At 43.1% G+C, this 21,066-nt stretch overlaps 1 protein-coding gene across 3 annotated transcripts in view; it reads right to left on the minus strand.

The window, feature by feature from the left end:
• Nucleotides 1-21,066, minus strand: part of POLR3A (RNA polymerase III subunit A) — a 567,405-nt gene that overhangs the window by 289,664 nt on the left and 256,675 nt on the right. The window lies entirely within an intron of this gene.

The following is a 21,066-nucleotide window of genomic DNA, read 5'->3' on the forward strand; positions in this document are numbered from 1 at the left end:
ACGTTGCGTCGTTCTTTAGCCATTATGTACGCCTTGACAACCTCTTCGACTGTCTCAATTTTGAGATTAATGGCTATCCCTAAAATGCGCCATTTTGAGATAAGGCTACCAAATCCACACTCAACAGTTGTTCTTGCCCTGGTCAGTCGGTAATTAAAAATACTTTTTATGTGTGTCAAGTCCCGACTGGAGTATGATTTTAGTAGGTTTCTTCACATCTGAAAGGCCTCATCCCCAACCACAACAAATGGAATTGGTGGGCCTTGAGTGTTGGGAAGAGGTTGTGGCAGGGGGAAATTGAAATGATTGCCATACAACCGTTGGCCCATGTCCGAGTTTTTAAATGTCAGGGAGTCATTACCACGGCAAAATGATCCAAAAACTATAGTCCGCAGTTGCAATTGCCATGAGCACTAAGGAAAAATATTTTATTATTATTAAAGTGCTTGGAGCCAGTTCCAGCAGGTTTGGTAATTCTAATATGTTTTCCATCCACTGCTCCCAAACAGTTAGGGAAATTACAAATTTGCCAGTATTTATCAGCATTTTCCTGCCAGATTTCCATGGTGGGTAGGGGAATAAATTCCTCAAGGAGAACATCCCACAAAGCCCGGCAAGTGTCTGCGACAATCCCAGATAGTGTGGAAATTCCTATCCGGAACTGGAAATGGAGCAATGATAGGCTCTCTCTGGTAGCCAGGAATCTGCCAAACAGAGAATGAAAAAAAAACTCAGTACAATAATATTTATGACTGGGATTTTGCAAAACAGAAAAAAAAAGGACATGGCTTTTATAACATTAATATTTAGGTCAGTTTTTTTGCAAAACAAAAAAGTGAAAAATATTAAGTGCATTGCAAAATAATAAGCACTATGACAGGCGTTAATGTTTAAATATTGTGTACCTTAGTGTCACCAGCAGACGTTCCTCAGCAAGAATCGCTCTACGGAGCTGGGTGTCCTGCCAGCTGATGGCTCCTTGTACACGGACCAGCAATTCCATAAAGCTGTCTTTATACAACCTCATGTACTCAAAATATTTCTCTGGGCTTTCACGGAGCTCACTGAATAAGAAGTGGTGGGCTCCACGGCTCTGTCGGAGTTCAAGAATCGGGTGCTGCCAAAAGAGACGATGCCTTCTCTGTTTTTCTCTTTTCCGTTCTTGCTCACAAGCAAATGCAAAGGAAACTAGTTGACATCCAAATCCAAATTCCGATAGAAACTCTCCATGGGAAGATCCATGTTGACGCAGGATACAAGAGCAAAATCTGAGGATTTCATCTGTACAAGGATTTATATGCAGAAATCCCATGAGACACGCCCATTTGGCGTGGCTCGTTTCAAGGAAATTCTCCTTGAAATTTTTTTTCCTATCAAACGCATGCGCATAAAAAATGCTAACACATGCAAAAACGCATGCAAACGTATGCAAACGTGTGCAAACATGTGCAAACGTTGCTTTTTTTCTCGTCATGCGTTAGCTGAAACAGATAAAAAAAGCTGTGTTATCATGCGTTTGCATGAGTTTTTGCATGTGTTTGCGGACGATATGCTGCGGACTCAACCACAAATGTGAACGTAGCCTTACAAAGGTTTTTTTTTTTTCTTCTGAGCTTCTCAGTTGATTTATGACCAAACCAAATTTCAGCTTAAGCCTTTTAGAGGTTAATAGAAAAAAAACCCCAAAACAAAGTGGGTTTTTTTGGTTTGTATTTTAATTCCTGCAGGCCAAATTTTTCCATGTTTTGTGGCTGTCTGTTAGGCAATTCCCGCCCGTGTTAAGGCTGTCTAACAGATGTAAAACCTGCAGCCGGAGGGACTGGAACATATTATTCATGCACGCCCAAGAAACTCTGAAAAAACCGAACAACACGTCATCTCAGCATATTCGATCATCACTAAAAATCACCATTGTTTGCACTAAAATATTGGTAATATCCCAAGTTTTTAATTGTCAAAAGGGTTAACAAAATGAAGGGGAGAATTATGCAATTTCTCCAGAGAACGTCGATACCCCATATGTGGTCAAAAAGTACCTTTGAGGCACAGTGCAAAGTTCAGAAGGGAACAAAAGCCATATTGGGGTTCAGGTTTTGCCGGAATGGCTTGAGGCTGCCATGTCACACTGGCAGAGCCCCTGAGGTGCCAGAGCAGCAGAACCCCCCCCCCCCCCCCCCCATAATGGACCCCATTTTACAAACTACACCTTTCAATGAATTAATTTAAAGGGAACCTGTCGCGCCCCCCCCCCCCCCTTCCCGCAGGCGTTTGAAACTAAGAGCCACCTTGTGCAGCACTAACGCTGCATTCTGACAAGGTGGCTCTTTCAGTTCATGGTGCTGTAACTGCAGAAATAATCGATTTTGCAATTTGTCCAAAATACCTTGAAACAGTCCTGGGGGCAGGTCTTTCAAACCCCCCCCCCAATGCAGACGCAGAACAGCCGTCACTCATGCCCTCTTGGTGCCGCCTCCTCAGCGTTGTTTTTAACTATCCCGGCACCTGTGCTATCTTCTTATGCCTTGCGCCTGTCTTCTGACATCATTTGATGTCTTGCTGACTGCGCCTGTGTGGCCTCGCTGCCCGAGATCCCGCCCTGCAGTGTCTTCTGATTTTTTTACACTGCGGGGCGGGATTTCGGGCAGCACAGCCGCAGTCAGCAAGACATCAAATGATGTCAGAAGACGGGCAGCGCTAACTGCGCATGCCCAAGGCATAACAGCGCAGGCGCCGGGGTAGTTGAAAACCACGCTAAGGAGGCGGCGCCAAGAGGGCATGAGTGATGGTGGTGCTGCGTCTGCATTAGGGGGGGAAAGACCTGCCCCCAGGACTGCTTCAATGTATTTTGGACAAATTGCAAAATCGATTATTTCTGCAGTTACAGCACCAAGAGCCACCTTGTCAGAATGCAGAATTAGTGCTGCACAAGGTGGCTCTTTTAGTTGCAAACACCTGGGGAGGGGGGGGTGACCGGTTCCCTTTAACAGTGCAGTGATCATATTGACACCACAGGTGTGCCACAAAATTTTATACCATTGGGAAATGGAAAAAAAAGTGTTGTTTTAACCCTAGATTTTATATTTTCACACAGGGAAGTGGGTAAAAATGGCAACAAAATTTGTCCAACAAATTCTGTTGAATGAGGCAATATTCCATATGTGGCTGTACATTACTGCTTAGCCACATGGCGAGGCTTGGAAGGGAACTCTTGGAGAACAAATTATCGTAGAATAGTTTCCAGACTTCATAAACAAAGCCCACAAGCGCCAAGAGAGCAGAATCCCCCCTCAACTGAACCCATTTTGGAAACTATACCCTCTGGGAAATTATCTGCAGGTGTAGTGACAATTTTGACTCCATGGGTGTTTTCCATAAACAAGCAGCAGTGAATGTTGCAGACTGAAAATTGGAAATCTGCCACTGTAGTGCCCCTACATTGCGGTGCCCAGTATGTAGTCTGCTCGACACATTGTAGTGCCTTTACACTATGCCCAGCTCATGCTTCTGGAGACATGTACCCCGTAAATTAAGCAGGTTTTCATCGCTACAGAAATACCAAACATGTGGATGCCAAATGTAGTTTAGGTATAATGTGGGTCTCAGAAGGGACAGGGGCATTTGGTTTTTATAGCACATAATGCCCTAAATTTCTTATGGGGTGAAAGGAGCTATAGTGCTCTTCCAGAGCCTTTGTGTTATGTGTAAGCCCCCTATATTTCCGGTAACATAAAATGGACCCGAGTGGGGACTTGAAATATTTGTGGATTGATTTGAAGCTTTTAGTGGTGATGTACAATAACAAATTGTATTGTGGTACAGTGTTAGCCAGAAAAATCGATGTGAATACTTTTCTGCCCAATGATGACAAAAGTATTCTGGGAGTGATACCTTTATTGGCTAACCAGAAAATAATATGTTTGCAAGCTTTCAGAGCACAGAGGCTCCTTCTTCAGGCATGATTACAGATTAATAGGAAAAAAGTACAATATTTAAAGAACAGTACAGCAGGACATTTGTTAGGGTGTGGGAAGTGTGAGGAGTCCATACATAAGCCAAGATAATCAAATTAGGCATTTTCTTAAGGTACCGTCACACTCAGCAACTTTGCAACGAGAAGGACAACAATCCGTGACGTTGCAGCGTCCTGGATAGCGATCTCGTTGTGTTTGACACGCAGCAGCGATCTGGATCCCACTGTGCCATCGCTGGTCGGAGCTAGAAGTCCAGAACTTTATGTCGTCGCCAGGTCGGCGTGTATCGTCATGTTTGACATCAAAAGCAACGACGCCAGCAACGTTTTACATGGAGCTAACAACCAGCGAGAACGATAAGTGAGCCGCCGTTACGTCACTGGATCGCTCCTGCATCGTTCTGGAGTTGCTGTGTTTGACGTCTCTACAGCGACGCTCCAGCTATCTAGTTTAGGTCGGCTCGTTGTCTATATCGCTGTAGCGTCGCTGAGTGTGACGGTACCTTTACAAATGGAGAGGTAATGGGAACAATGTTCTTAGTTATCTGGAGTACGTCAGGTGGAGGTGTGAATTGTATCCATGTAGTGACTCATAAATCCAGGTGTTAAATTGAGTCCTAGTGTCAACGAATTAAACATATTCATTAGTTTGTATTCCCAAATTTTTCTTTCCTGTGGTCCTTAAAATGACCTTTTAGTATTAAGACTTTTAAATCTCATACTGTGTCCAGGTCCAGAGAAATGTTTTCCCACAGGTGTGTCCACTTCATTCCTGATTGTGTGTCTGTGTAGATTCATCCTAGTTTGTAGTCTTTGCATAGTTTCCCCAATATAAATACTTCCAGGGCACCTCGTACATTGTATCATGTACACCACGTTGGAGGATGTACAAGTTGTGTATTTGTTGGTAATATGCGGGTACAAGTCTTGCATTTTTTATTGTTACAGGGGAATGTGCCAGTCATGGATGGTGATGAGAGGACACTTCTGGCAAGCAGATTCTTTAAGTAAGGGGGCTGTTTATAGGAGAGAAGTGATAGTTCTGGGAATATGTCTTTCAATTTGTGATCTCTATGGAATATGGGTTGGAGATCAGCACCAACTTTCCTTAGGATGCTCATGTGGGGGTTGTATGTGACCACAAGAGGTACCCTGTTGTTATCCTCTCTCAGTTTGCAATCCAGGAGGCTGTTTCTTGGGATCCTTGTAGCCTTGTGGATCTGCTCATCTATTACCAGTGGATGGTATCCTTGTTGTAGGAATGTATTCCTCAGTGATCGCAGCTGTAGTTCCCCGTCTTTGCTGTCTGAACAGATCCGAATATACCTCACAGCTTGACTGTAGATGATTGATTTTTTTGTTTGTCTTGGATGAAAGCTGTTCCATCTAAGATAAGCCGGACGTCCGGTGGGCTTGTGGTAAATGGATGTCTGTATGGCATTGTCCTTGATGTATATGGTCATGTCCAGAAAATGTATTTGGGTCTTTGAAACGATGAGGGAGAACTTGATGGTTGGGTGGAACTTGTTGAAGTTATTGTGTCATGGGCTTCTTTTCTTGTACATCCTCCAACGTGGTGTAGATGATACAATGTACGAGGTGCCCTGGAAGTATTTATATACAGTCATGGCCAAAAGTATTGACACCCCTGCAATTCTGTCAAATAATACTCATTTTCTTCCTGAAAATGATTGCAAACACAAATTATTTGGCATTATTATCTTCATTTAATTTGTCTTAAATGAAAAAACACAAAAGAGATTGAAGCAAAAAGCAAAACATTGATCATTTCACACAAAACTCCAAAAATAGGCCAGACAAAAGTATTGGCACCCTCAGCCTAATTCTTGGTTGCACAACCTTTAGCCAAAATAACTGCGACCAACTGCTTCCGGTAACCATCAATGAGCTTCTTACAATGCTCTGCTGGAATTTTAGACCATTCTTCTTTGGCAAACAGCTCCAGGTCCCTGATATTTGAAGGGTGCCTTCTCCAAACTGCCATTTTTAGATCTCTCCACAGGTGTTCTATGCGATTCAGGTCTGGACTCATTGCTGGCCACGATAGAAGTCTCCAGTGCTTTCTCTCAAACCATTTTCTAGTGCTTTTTGAAGTGTGTTTTGGGTCATTGTCCTGCTGGAAGACCCATGACCTCTGAGGGAGACCCAGCTTTCTCACACTGGGCCCTACATTATGCTGCAAAATTTGTTGGTAGTCTTCAGACGTCATAATGCCATGCACACGGTTAAGCAGACCAGTGCCAGAGGCAGCAAAGCAACCCCAAAACATCAGGGAACCTCCGCAAGGTTTGACTGTAGGGACCGTGTTCTTTTCTTTGAATACCTCTTTTTTCTCCTGTAAATTCTATGTTGATGCCTTTGCCCAAAAAGTTCTACTTTTGTCTCATCTGACCAGAGAACATTCTTCCAAAACGTTTTAGGCTTTTTCAGGTAAGTTTTGGCAAACTCCAGCCTGGCTTTTTTATGTCTCAGGGTAAGAAGTGGGGTTTTCCTGGGTCTCCTACCATACAGTCCCTTTTCATTCAGATGCCAACGGTTAGTACGGGTTGACACTGTTGAACCCTCGGACTGCAGGGCAGCTTGAACTTGTTTGGATGTTAGTTGAGGTTTTTTATCCAACATCCGCACAATCTTGCGTTGAAATCTCGTCAGTTTTTCTATTCTGTCCACATCTAGGGAGGTTAGCCACAGTGCCATGGGCTTTAAACTTCTTGATGACACTGCACACTGTAGACACAGGAACATTCAGGTCTTTGGAGATGGATTTGTAGCCTTGAGATTGCTCATGCTTCCTCACAATTTGGTTTCTCAAGTCCTCAGACAGTTCTTTGGTCTTCTTTCTTTTCTCCATGCTCAATGTGGTACACACAAGGACACAGGACAGAGGTTGAGTCAACTTTAATCCATGTCAACTGGCTGCAAGTGTTATTTAGTTATTGCCAACACCTGTTAGGTGCCACAGGTAAGTTACAGGTGCTGTTAACACAAATTAGAGAAGCATCACATGATTTTTCGAACAGTGCTAATACTTTTGTCCACCCCCTTTTTTTATGTTTGGTGTGGAATTATATCCTATTTGGCTTTAGGATAATTCTTTTTGTTTTTTTTCATTTAAGACAAATTAAATGAAGATAATAATACCAAATAATTTGTGTTTGCAATCATTTTCAGGAAGAAAACTGAGTATTATCTGACAGAATTGCAGGGGTGTCAATACTTTTGGCCATGACTGTAGGGGAAACTATGCAAAGACAACAAACTAGGATGAATCTGCACAGACACACAATCAGGAATGAAGTGGACACACCTGTGGGAAAACTTTTCTCTGGACCTGGACAAAGTATGACAGATTTAAAAGTCTTAAGGTACCGTCACATTTAGCGACGCTGCAGCGATCTAGACAACGATGCCGATCGCTGCAGCGTCGCTGTTTGGTCGCTGGAGAGCTGTCACACAGACAGCTCTCCAGCGACCAACGATTCCGAAGTCCCCGGGTAACCAGGGTAAACATCGGGTTACTAAGCGCAGGGCCGCGCTTAGTAACCCGATGTTTACCCTGGTTACCAGTGTAAATGTAAAAAAAAAAAAAACACTACATACTTACATTCCGGTGTCTGTCGCTCCACCGGCGTTCTGCTTCCCTTCACTGTAAGCGCCGGCCGTAAAGCAGAGCGGTGACAGTGCAGGGAAGCAGAACGCCGGTGGAAGCGACAGACACCGGAATGTAAGTATGTAGTGTTTGGTTTTTTTAACATTTACACTGGTAACCAGGGTAAATATCGGGTTACTAAGCGCGGCCCTGCGCTTAGTAACCCGATGTTTACTCTGGTTACCAGTGAAGACATCGCTGAATCGGCGTCACAAACGCCGATTCAGCGATGTCTGCGGGAGATCCAGCGACAAAATAAAGTTCTGGCCTTTCTGCTCCGACCAACGATGTCACAGCAGGATCCAGATCGCTGCTGCGTGTCAAGCACGACGATATCGCTATGCAGGACGCTGCAACGTCACGGATCGCTAGCGATATCGTTGTTAAGTTGCTCAGTGTGAAGGTACCTTTAATACTAAAAGGTAATTTTAAGGACCACAGGGAAAGAAAAATTTGGGAATACAAACTAATGAATATGTTTAATTCGTTGACACTAGGACTCAATTTAACACCTGAATTTATGAGTCACTACATGGATACAATTCACACCTCCACCGGACATACTCCAGATAACTAAGAACATTGTTCCCATTACCTCTCCATTTGTAAGAAAATGCCTAATTTGATAAGATGGCTTATGTATGGACTCCTCACACTTCCCACACCCTAACAAATGTCCTGCTGTACTGTTCTTTAAATATTGTGCTTTTTTCTTATTAATCTATCTGTAATCTTGCCTGAAGAAGGAGCCTCTGTGCTCTGAAAGCTTGCAAACATATTTTCTGGTTAGCCAATAAAGGTATCACTCCCAGAATACTTATGTCATCATTCGGCAGAAAAGTATTCACATCAAGCTTTTAGTGGGAACATTTTACATAACATTTTATCTGGCGCTCTACGCTAAGCACTTATATCAGAATTTCCATCAAAATCTCTGAATGATGCAATTCAGATGAAATCCCTGGAGGATCGATTCACTATTAAGAGGCAACAGAGTTACTCTGGACTCCATCTGGCCTCTGTTAAGTAGTGTCCTTTTCAGAGGTGCCCACATTGTGGCCGACTGTGCTTTTATGCACCCCTAAAAGACAGACACCGTTGGATCACAGGCCAGAAAGTGTCCACAGTGTCTCCATCTGCCTTGTTATGGGGAATCTTCTGCCAGGGGTTCTGTCTGAATCATGTAAAGTATTTTCCAGCGTATAAGACGACTTTTTGACCCCTAAAAATTGTCCCAAAAGTCGGGGGTCGTCTTATACGCCGGGTACGGCGTGTGCAGGGAGCGATCCTGCATGTCGGCGTGTGATTCCCAGGGTCTGGAGGAGAGGAGGACTCTCCTTCAGGCCCTGGGATCCATATTCATGTAAAAAATAAAGAATAAAAATAAAAAACATGGATATACTCACCCTCGGACGGCCCCTGGCTCACAGCGCTGCTAGCGTCTCCCTCCGTTCCTAAGGAATGCAGTGAGTGAAGGACCTTCGATGACGTCGCGGTCAGGTGACCGGTCACCTGACCGCTCATGTGACCGCGACGTCATCGAAGGTCCTTCACTCACTGCATTCCTTAGGAACAGAGGGAGACGCTAGCAGCGCTGTGAGCCAGTGGCCGTCCGAGGGTGAGTATATCCATGTTTTTTATTTTTATTTTTTACATGAATATGGATCCCAGTGCCTGAAGGACAGTCTCCTCTCCTCCAGACCCTGGGAACCACACGCCGTATAAGATGACTGGGCGTATAAGATGACCCCCGTCTTATACGGCGGGCATATCCCAAATTCCATATTTTATATGGAAAAGTTGGGGGTCGTCTTATACGCCCAGTCGTCTTATACACCAGAAAATACGGTATTTGAAAGATTTACATGGAAACCTTGGTGTAAGCACTAAGCGTAGAGCACAGGATAAATTTGAGCAGAACCTTACTGGGATCTTTGGGAAGCAGAATTAACAAATAAACAGTAGATGAAGAATTGGTTTTATTTATTTTCTATGCCATTCCCTGAGCAGTGTAAGTGATTCAATGGCTTTATTCTTTAGGACGGTGTGATTACAGCAATATCAGATTTTTTATGTTTGGCTGCTGCAGTAAAAGACACACTTCCTTTTGCAAAAAACAAGATTTTGCATTACCATATTTTGAGTTTTCTCCTATGTATCTGCCGACAGTCATGAGAGCTTGATATTTGAGAGACGAGTTGACGTTTTTATTGGTACCATTTTTGGGCAAATAATATCTTTTGATGACTTTTTATTCCGATTTTCGAGAAGTAGAATGAACAAAAACAAGCAATTGGGGATTTTTTTTATGACGTTCACTGTGTAGTAAAATTGAAAAGGCAGCTTTATTCTTTGGGTCAGTACGATTACGGCAATACCACATTTATATAAATGTTTATGCTTCAGTGATTTCACACAACATAAACTGTTTTATAGAAAAAAAATTGTTCTTGCATTGCTTTACTCAGATCTATAACTTTTTTATTTCTCCACTGATGGAGCTGTATGGCTGATGTTTTTTTTTGAGGGATAAGATGACGTTTTCAAAGATACCATTTTATTTTACATTTGACTTTGGCGGTATGATGAAAAACACTAGATTATTTCTTTTTTATAGTGCTCACGTAAGGGGTTAATTAGATCAGGTCGTTCTGGATATGGCGATACAAAATATACGTATATATTATGTATGTTCTTTTGCTCATTCTTGCTTTTACATAAATACACGTTTATTGGTATAATATTTTTTAATCATTTTGTGATATATTTTGAAAATAGTTTTACAATTGTAACTATTTTGAGTCCCTCTGTGTGACTGAGTTTTATTACTTTAATCACTGGTATGATGCATTGCAATGCATTACACCTGTTACTGCTACAATGATAAAATGCATTTTAGATTATGATCCTGGCATGGTTTAACAGGCCACCGTAGCTGGCAGACACGGAGGTCATCATTTCACTTCCAGTTGCCATGACTTCTCATGAGCAGCTAGCAATTACATTTATCGCGTGGTAGAGGGAGTCCTCCAGGTTTCTAAATGCTGCGATTGCTACCGATTGTGGCATTTAGCAGATTAAACAGCCAGAGCTCGGCTATCACTTAAGCTCCTGACATCGATCGTGAGACCACAGCTCCTATACGCATACGACTGTCATGAAGTAATGTGCATCATTTGATGGGATTTCCTTACCGACCATGACATACAGGCATGTCAAAGTTTATGAAAGGTTTAAAAGTGATCAAACATGCACCCCAAAATAGCATCAATACCAACATGTGCTTGCAACACAAAAAAAACAAGCCCCCACCTATAAAGTACAATGAACAAGGGTAGGGGTGAGGACAAGTTACAGGCCTCAGTTTATTTTTAACATTTGTTTTACATTTTGTTTTCACCAGTAAAACAGAGAAAAAAACAAAACTGGTATTGATTTTTTTCTACAATTTCACAGCACACTTTTTCCCAGTCTTCCAGTACGTTCAGTAGTATGAAATATTTCCCACATGTCTACTTTACATCTGCATCATTTTTTAAACAATTTTTTTTCCTTAGGAAGTTAAGGGTTAAAAGTTGAGCAGCGATTTCCCATTGTTGCAACATTTACAAAACCATTTTTTTTACGGACATCACATCACATTTGAAGTGACTCTGGGGGGCCTATATGACAATTTCTAAAAACTGCACCCCTCAAGATGCTTAAAACCACATAGTCGTTTATTAACCCCTTCAAGACCCAGCCTATTTTGACCTTAAAGACCTTGCCGTTTTTTGCAATTCTGACCAGTGTCCCTTTATGAGGTAATAACTCAGGAACGCTTCAACGGATCCTAGCGGTTCTGAGATTGTTTTTTCGTGACATATTGGGCTTCATGTTAGTGGTAAATTTAGGTCAATAAATTCTGCATTTATTTGTGATAAACACGGAAATTTGGCGAAAATTTTGAAAATTTCGCAATTTTCACATTTTGAATTTTTATTCTGTTAAACCAGAGAGATATGTGACACAAAATAGTTAATAAATAACATTTCCCACATGTTTACTTTACATCAGCACAATTTTGGAAACAAAATTTTTTTTTGTTAGGAAGTTATAAGGGTTAAAATTCGACCAGCGATTTGTCATTTTTACAACGAAATTTACAAAACCATTTTTTTTAGGGACCACCTCACATTTGAAGTCAGTTTGAGGGGTCTATATGGCTGAAAATACCCAAAAGTGACACCATTCTAAAAACTGCACCCCTCAAGGTACTCAAAACCACATTCAAGAAGTTTATTAACCCTTCAGGTGCTTCACAGCAGCAGAAGCAACATGGAAGGAAAAAATGAACATTTAACTTTTTAGTCACAAAAATTATCTTTTAGCAACAATTTTTTTATTTTCCCAATGGTAAAAGGAGAAACTGAACCACGAAAGTTGTTGTCCAATTTGTCCTGAGTACGCTGATACCTCATATGTGGGGGTAAACCACTGTTTTGGCGCACGGCAGGGCTTGGAAGGGAAGGAGCGCCATTTGACTTTTTGAATCAAAAATTGGCTCCACTCTTTAGCGGACACCATGTCACGTTTGGAGAGCCCCCGTGTGCCTAAAAATTGGAGCTCCCCCACAAGTGACCCCATTTTGGAAACTAGACGCCCCAAGGAACTTATCTAGATGCATAGTGAGCACTTTGAACCCCCAGGTGCTTCACAAATTGATCCGTAAAAAAGAAAAAGTACTTTTTTTTCACAAAAAAATTCTTTTAGCCTCAATTTTTTCATTTTCACATGGGCAACAGGATAAAATGGATCCTAAAATGTGTTGGGCAATTTCTCCTGAGTACACCAATACCTCACATGTGGAGGTAAACCACTGTTTGGGCACATGGTAAGGCTCGGAAGGGAAGGAGCGCCATTTGACTTTTTGAATGAAAAATTATTTCCATCGTTAGCGGACACCATGTCGCGTTTGGATAGCTCCTGTGTGCCTAAACATTGGCGCTCCCCCACAAGTGACCCCATTTTGGAAACTAGACCCCCCAAGGAACTAATTTAGATGCCTAGTGAGCACTTTAAACCCTCAGGTGCTTCACAAATTGATCTGTAAAAATGAAAAAGTAATTTTTTTTCACAAAAAAATTCTTTTCGCCTCAGTTTTTTCATTTTCACATGGGCAGTAGGATAAAATGGATCATAAAATTTGTTGGGCAATTTCTCCCGAGTACGCCGATACCTCATATGTGGGGGTAAACCACTGTTTGGGCACTCGGCAGGGCTCGGAAGAGAAGGCGCGCCATTTGACTTTTTGAATGGAAAATTAGCTCCAATTGTTAGCGGACACCATGTCGCGTTTGGAGAGCCCCTGTGTGCCTAAACATTGGAGCTCCCGCACAAGTGACCCCATTTTGGAAACTAGACCCCCCAAGGAACTTATCTAGATGCATATTGAGCACTTTAAACCCCCAGGTGCTTCACAGAAGTTTATAACGCAGAGCCATGAAAATAAAAAATAATTTTTCTTTCCTCAAAAATGATTTTTTAGCCTGGAATTTCCTATTTTGCCAAGGATAATAGGAGAAATTGGACCCCAAATATTGTTGTCCAGTTTGTCCTGAGTACGCTGATACCCCATATGTGGGGGTAAACCACTGTTTGGGCGCACGGCAGGGCTCGGAAGGGATGGCACGCCATTTGGCTTTTTAAATGGAAAATTAGCTCCAATCATTAGCGGACACCATGTCACGTTTGGAGAGCCCCTGTGTGCCTAAACATTGGAGATCCCCCAGAAATGACACCATTTTAGAAACTAGACCCCCAAAGGAACTAATCTAGATGTGTGGTGAGGACTTTGAACCCCCAAGTGCTTCACAGAAGTTTATAACGCAGAGCCATGAAAATAAAAAAAAAAATTATTTTCTCAAAAATGATCTTTTAGCCTGCAATTTTTTATTTTCCCAAGGGTAACAGGAGAAATTTGACCCCAAAAGTTGTTGTCCAGTTTCTCCTGAGTACGCTGATACCCCATATGTGGGGGTAAATCACTGTTTGGGCACATGCCGGGGCTCGGAAGTGAAGTAGTGACGTTTTGAAATGCAGACTTTGATGGAATGCTCTGTGGGCGTCACGTTGCGTTTGCAGAGCCCCTGATGTGGCTTAACAGTAGAAACCCCCCACAAGTGACCCCATTTTGGAAACTAGACCCCCAAAGGAACTTATCTAGATGTGTGGTGAGCACTTTGAACCCCCAAGTGCTTCATAGAAGTTTATAATGCAGAGCCGTGAAAATAATAAATACGTTTTCTTTCCTCAAAAATAATTATTTAGCCCAGAATTTTTTAATTTTCCCAAGGGTAACAGGAGAAATTTGACCCCAATATTTGTTGTCCAGTTTCTCCTGAGTACGGTGATACCCCATATGTGGGGGTAAACCACTGTTTGGGCACACGTCGGGGCTCAGAAGGGAAGTAGTGACTTTTGAAATGCAGACTTTGATGGAATGGTCTGCGGGTGTCACGTTGCGTTTGCAGAGCCCCTGGTGTGCCTAAACAGTAGAAACCCCCCACAAGTGACCCCATTTTAGAAACTAGACCCCCCAAGGAACTTATCTAGATATGTGGTGAGCACTTTGAACCCCCAAGTGCTTCACAGACGTTTACAACGCAGAGCCGTGAAAATAAAAAATCATTTTTCTATCCTCAAAAATTATGTTTTAGCAAGCATTTTTTTAGATTCACAAGGGTAACAGGAGAAATTGGACCCCAGTAATTGTTGCGCAGTTTGTCCTGAGTATGCTGGTACCCCATATGTGGGGGTAAACCACTGTTTGGGCACACGTCAGGGCTCGGAAGTGAGGGAGCACCATTTGACTTTTTGAATACGAGATTGGCTGGAATCAATGGTGGCGCCATGTTGCGTTTGGAGACCCCTGATGTGCCTAAACAGTGGTAACCCCTCAATTCTACCTCCAACACTAACCCCAACACACCCCTAACCCTAATCCCAACTGTAGCCATAATCCTAATCACAACCCTAACCCCAACACACCCCTAACCCCAACACTAACCCCAACACACCCCTAACCCTAACCACAACCCTAATTCCAACCCTAACCCTAAGGCTATGTGCCCACGTTGCGGATTCGTGTGAGATATTTCCGCACCATTTTTGAAAAATCTGCGGGTAAAAGGCACTGCGTTTTACCTGCGGATTTTCCGCGGATTTCCAGTGTTTTTTGTGCGGATTTCACCTGCGGATTCCTATTGAGGAACAGGTGTAAAACGCTGCGGAATCCGCACAAAGAATTGACATGCTGCGGAAAATACAACGCAGCGTTCCCGCGCGGTATTTTCCGCACCATGGGCACAGCGGATTTGGCTTTCCATATGTTTACATGGTACTGTAAACCTGATGGAACACTGCTGCGAATCCGCAGCCAAATCCGCACCGTGTGCACATAGCCTAATTCTAAAGGTATGTGCACACGCTGCGGAAAACGCTGCGGATCCGCAGCAGTTTCCCATGAGTGTACAGTTCAATGTAAACCTATGGGAAACAAAAATCGCTGTACACATGCTGCAGAAAAACTGCACGGAAACGCAGCGGTTTACATTCCGCAGCATGTCACTTCTTTGTGCGGATTCCGCAGCGGTTTTACAACTGCTCCAATAGAAAATCGCAATTGTAAAACCGCAGTGAAATGCGCAGAAAAAAACGCGGTAAATCCGCCATAAATCCGCAGCGGTTTAGCACTGCGGATTTATCAAATCCGCAGCGGAAAAATCCGCAGAGGACCAGAATACGTGTGCACATACCGAAACCCTAACCCTAACCCTAACCCTACCCCTAACCCTACCCCTACCCCTAACCCTACCCCTAACCCTAGCCCTAACCCTACCCCTAACCCTAACCCTACCCCTAACCCTAGCCCTACCCCTAACCCTATTCTAACATTAGTGGAAAAAAAAAAATTTCTTTATTTTTTTATTGTCCCTACCTATGGGGGTGACAAAGGGGGGGGGGGTCATTTATTATTTTTTTTATTTTGATCACTGAGATAGATTATATCTCAGTGATCAAAATGCACTTTGGAACGAATCTGCCGGCCGGCAGATTCGGCGGGCGCACTGCGCATGCGCCCGCCATTTTGGAAGATGGCGGCGCCCGGGAGAAGACGGACGGGACCACGGCTGGATCGGTAAGTATGATAGGGTGGGGGGGGACCACGGGGGAGGGGATCGGAGCACGGGGGGGAGGAATCGGAGCGCGGGAGGGGTGGAACGGAGCGCGGGGGGCGTGGAACGGAGCACGGGGGGGCTGGAATGGAGCACGGGGGGGTGGAACGGAGCACGGGGGGGGGGTGGATCGGAGTGCAGGGGGGGTGATTGGAGCACGGGGGGGTGATTGGAGCACGGGGGGAGCGGACACGAGCACGGGGGGGAGCGGAGCACTGGACGGAGGGGAGCCGGAGCAGTGTACCGGCCAGATCGGAGGGCTGGGGGGGCGATCGGAGGGGTGGGGTGGGGGCACACTAGTATTTCCAGCCATGGCCGATGATATTTCAGCATCGGCCATGGCTGGATTGTAATATTTCACCCGTTATAATGGGTGAAATATTACAAATCGCTCTGATTGGCAGTTTCACTTTCAACAGCCAATCAGAGCGATCGTAGCCACGAGGGGGTGAAGCCACCCCCCCTGGGCTAAACTACCACTCCCCCTGTCCCTGCAGATCGGGTGAAATGGGAGTTAACCCTTTCACCCGATCTGCAGGGACGCGATCTTTCCATGACGCCGCATAGGCGTCATGGGTCGGAATGGCACCGACTTTCATGACGCCTACGTGGCGTCATGGGTCGGGAAGGGGTTAACTATCCACGTGCTTCACAGGAATTAATAGTGTGGGAGGAGAAAAATGAACATTTAACAAAAATTTATTTTAGCTCTACATTTGTCATCTTCACAAGGGTAAAAGGAGAAAATGGATCCTAAAATTTGCTGTGCAATTTCTCCTGAGAATGCAGATACCCCATATGTGGGGGAAATCCACTGTTTGGGCAAACGGCAGGTTTAAGAATGGAAGGAGCACCGTTTGACTTTTTGTAAACAAAAATGGCTGGAATCAAGAGCGGACGCCATGTCGCATTTGGAGAGTCCCTGATGTGCCTGAGCAGTGGAAAACCCCCACAAGTGACCCAATTTTGGACACTAGACCCCTTAAGGAAAGTATCTAGATGTGTGGTGTGCACTCTGAACCCCAGGTGTTTCACAGACGTTTATAACTTAACCTGACCTGACGTCCGAGGTCAGATCCCCTGCTTTGATGCAGGGCTCCGCGGTGAGCCCGCATCAAAGCCGGGACAGCTCAGCTGTTTTGAACAGCTGACATGTGCCCGTAATAGGCGCGGGCAGAATCGCGATCTGCCCGCACCTATTAACTAGTTAAATGCCGCTGTCAATCGCAGACAGCGGCATTTAACTACCATTTCCGGCCGGGCGGCCGGAAATGACGTCATCGCCGACCCCCGTCACATGATCGGAGGTCGGCGATGCTTCAGAATGGTAACCATAGAGGTCCTTGAGACCTCTATGGTTACTGATCCTCGGCAGCTGTGAGTGCCACCTTGTGGTCGGCGCTCACAGCACACCTGCAATTCTGCTACATAGCAGCGATCTGATGATCGCTGCTATGTAGCAGAGCCGATCGCGTTGTGCCTGCTTCTAGCCTCCCATGGAGGCTATTGAAGCATGGCAAAAGTAAAAAAAAAAAGTTTAAAAAAATGTGAAAAAAATAAAAAAAATATAAAAGTTTAAAGCACCCCCCTTTCGCCCCAATCAAAATAAATGAATAAAAAAAAAAATCAAATCTACACATATTTGGTATCGCCGCGCTCAGAATCGCCCGATCTATCAATTAAAAAAAAGCATTAACCTGATCGCTAAACGGCGTAGCGAGAAAAAAATGCGAAACGCCAGAATTACGTTTTTTTGGTCGCCGCGACATTGCATTAAAATGCAATAACGGGCGATCAAAAGAACGTATCAGCACCAAAATTCTATCATTAAAAACGTCATCTCGGCACGCAAAAAATAAGCCCTCAACTGACCCCAGATCACGAAAAATGGAGACGCTACGGTAATCGGAAAATGGCGCAATTTTTTTTTTTTTTTAGCAAAGTTTGGAATTTTTTTTCACCACTTAGATAAAAAATAACCTAGTTATGTTAGGTGTCTATGAACTCGTAATGACCTGGAGAATCATAATGGCAGGTCAGTTTTAGCATTTAGTGAACCTAGCAAAAAAGCCAAACAAAAAACAAGTGTGGGATTGCACTTTTTTTGCAATTTCACCGCACTTGGAATTTTTTTCCCGTTTTCTAGTACACGACATGCTAAAACCAATGATGTCATTCAAAAGTACAACTCGTCCCGCAAAAAATAAGCCCTCACATGGCCAAATTGACAAAAAATAAAAAAGTTATGGCTCTGGGAAGGAGGGGAGTGAAAAACGAACACGGAAAAACGAAAAATCCCAAGGTCATGAAGGGGTTAAAGCTGTGAAATAAAAAAACCATTGATGGAATGATCTGCGGGCGTCATGTCACGTTTGGAGAGTCCTTGGTGTGAAATTCCTCCAGAAGTTACCCCATTTTGGAAACTACACCCCCTCAAAGATTTTATTAAGGGGTATACTGAGCATTTTGAATCCATAGGTACGACACAGAATTTGATAACATTAGGTCGTCATATTGAAAAAGTTCATTTTTTTTACAAAAACGTTTTTGCCCCAAATTTGTCATTTTCACAATGGATAATAAAAGAAAATGGACCCAATAATTTGTTGTGCAATTTGTCCCGAACGAGACAATACCCCATATGTGGTCGAAAACTTCTGCTTGGGCACATGGCAAGGCTAGGAAAAGAAAGAACGCTATTTACCTGGGATAGATTGTGAATGTCATGTTGCATTTGAAAAGCCCCTGACATGTGAAAACAGCAGAAACCCCCCACATGTGACCTTATTTAGGAAACTAGACACCTCAAGGAATTCATCTAGGGGCGTAGTGAGTATTTTGAACCCATAGGAACCTCACAGAATTTTTTAACAATGCAATGTGAAAATATGACATTTTAGTGGTAAAAATTCATTTTTGTAATTTATTGTCTTAGTCTGTAAAAAGAGCAAAGCAAAAAAATATATAAATATGGTATCGCTGTAATCGTACCGACCCGACGAACAAATCAGTCTTATCACTTTTTCTGCGCGGTGAACAGTGCAGCCTAAATGAATTGCTGGTTTTGTTCATTCTATGTCTGAAAAATCTGAATAAAAAAAACGATCAAAAATATTATGTACCCCAAAATGGTATAAAAAATGTGTAATTCATCCTGCAAAAAATAAGCCCTCATACAGCTCTGTTCGCCAAAAAGTAAAAGTTACAGCTCTCAGAATACGGCGACAAAAAAATTCTAGCAAAAGCTACAAAAAAAATATATAAAACTGGAATCTCATGATCACACCGACCCGAAGAAAAAATCCGCCTTATCACTTATACCGCAGTGTGAATTGCGCGAAAATATAAATAGGAATTGTACTGCTGTTTGTTCATTCTGCCTCCCAAAAATCGGAATAAGGCTCAGCTCACATTCATCCTGCGTTCTCTGCTGAGCGCTTAGGTTGGGATTTCCATGTAAATTCCCCAAAACCGCGATTCAGACAAAACCCCAGACTGAATAACACACTTATGAGGCGGATGGAGTTACTTTGGACTCGTCTGTGTTCCAACAGTGTCACATCATTATAGGCGTCTTTTTACTGCACAAGTGTGGGCGACCACAGTTCTATAAACGCCTAAAATGATGGCGTCCACTTGAGCAGATGCCAACTGAGTACGAATTGTCTCCATCTGGCTCATGGTGGGTGGTTCCATTGGGGGTTTTGTCTGAATCGCATTTTTGTGGGATTTACACGGAAATCGAGACATAAGTGCTCAGCGTAGAACAAAAGAATGTGATCCAGCCTTATTCTGGAAGCAATCGAAAAATATAATGTACCCCAAAATGTTACCAATAAATACCCTAATTTATCCAGCACAAAACCAGCCCCCACTCAGGTCTGTCATCTGTCACTGGATATCTAGGAGGTTCTCACGTTACTGGTCTCTGGAAAAGCAACATGGTTCCTGCCCCCTCAAATAAAATCCAGTGAATTCTGTGTTCCCAAATCCTAATGCCCTCCTCCTTCTGCGCCCCACTGTGCCTAAACCACAGTAAGCAGCCACATGTTCGGCATTATTGCAATGGAGAGAAGGCAATTTATGAGTACGTATTGCCAGAAGAATAAGCTTGGCACAATGTATGGGGGAGCTACAATATATGGAGGCTCTACATTGTATGGGGACACAGTGTATGGGTACTAGACTGGCAGATTTGCAATTCTCCAAAAAAAAGCTTGTCATTGATGTTACAAAATAGGCGTTGCAGCCATAGATGAATTAATGGAGGGCTGCAATGGAGTCACTTTTGGGGTTTTCTGCTGCTCTGGCACCTTCTGGGCTCCACAAATGTTGCCTGCAAACTATTCTAGCAAAATCTTTGCTCTAAAAGCCAAATGGCTCTCCTTCCTTCTCAGCCGTGACGTGTGGCGGTGTTCGGGAGAAATTGCACAATAAATTGTGGGGTCTAGTTACACCTATTAACTAACCATTGTGTACTTGATAAATTTACTGCAAATAGAAAAATTACATTTTGCATCATGACATTCTGAGATTACAGACTAAAACAATAAATTACAAAAATGAATTTGTTTTTGCATCATGAAATTCTGAGAGCTGTAACTATTTTTGCTGAATGAGCCATGTTAGGGATTGTTTATTGCGGGACGGCTTGGCGCTTTCATTTATACTATTTTCTTACATATGACTTTTTGATTGCTTTTTCTCTTTTTTTTGTACGTCAGTACCATGAAAAAGCAACATTTTTGGCATGTATTTTATAATTTTTTTATGGCGTTTGTCAAACGGAATTAATAATGTACCAGATTTATAGAATGGGTCGTTCCGGACACAGCGGTACCAATTATGTGTACTTTTTTTTTGTTTTATCACAAACGCAGCATATGTAATTTTGTGTGGTTTTTTTCTTCACTTTTTTACATGTTTTATTTGACTTTATTTTCATATTTTTACTTAGTCCCATTGTGAGACATGAATAATTTTTATGTTGATCACTTGTCTCATACACTGCTGTACTCGTGTGTCTCACTGACTGTGCCTGAGAGACTCTGCTTATTGCTGGGTCTCACAGGCCACTGTACCTTGGGGTCATCACATGACATCATGGTACTATGGTAATCGGGACAGGTGATTCTCATCACAAGGGTCAGATGGTTAATAAGGCCTTGCAACAACTTAAAATACTGCTGTCGCGACTGACCGTAGTGTTT

This window comes from Ranitomeya imitator, chromosome 2 (genome assembly GCF_032444005.1).
Source record: "Ranitomeya imitator isolate aRanImi1 chromosome 2, aRanImi1.pri, whole genome shotgun sequence".
NCBI lineage: Eukaryota > Metazoa > Chordata > Amphibia > Anura > Dendrobatidae > Ranitomeya > Ranitomeya imitator.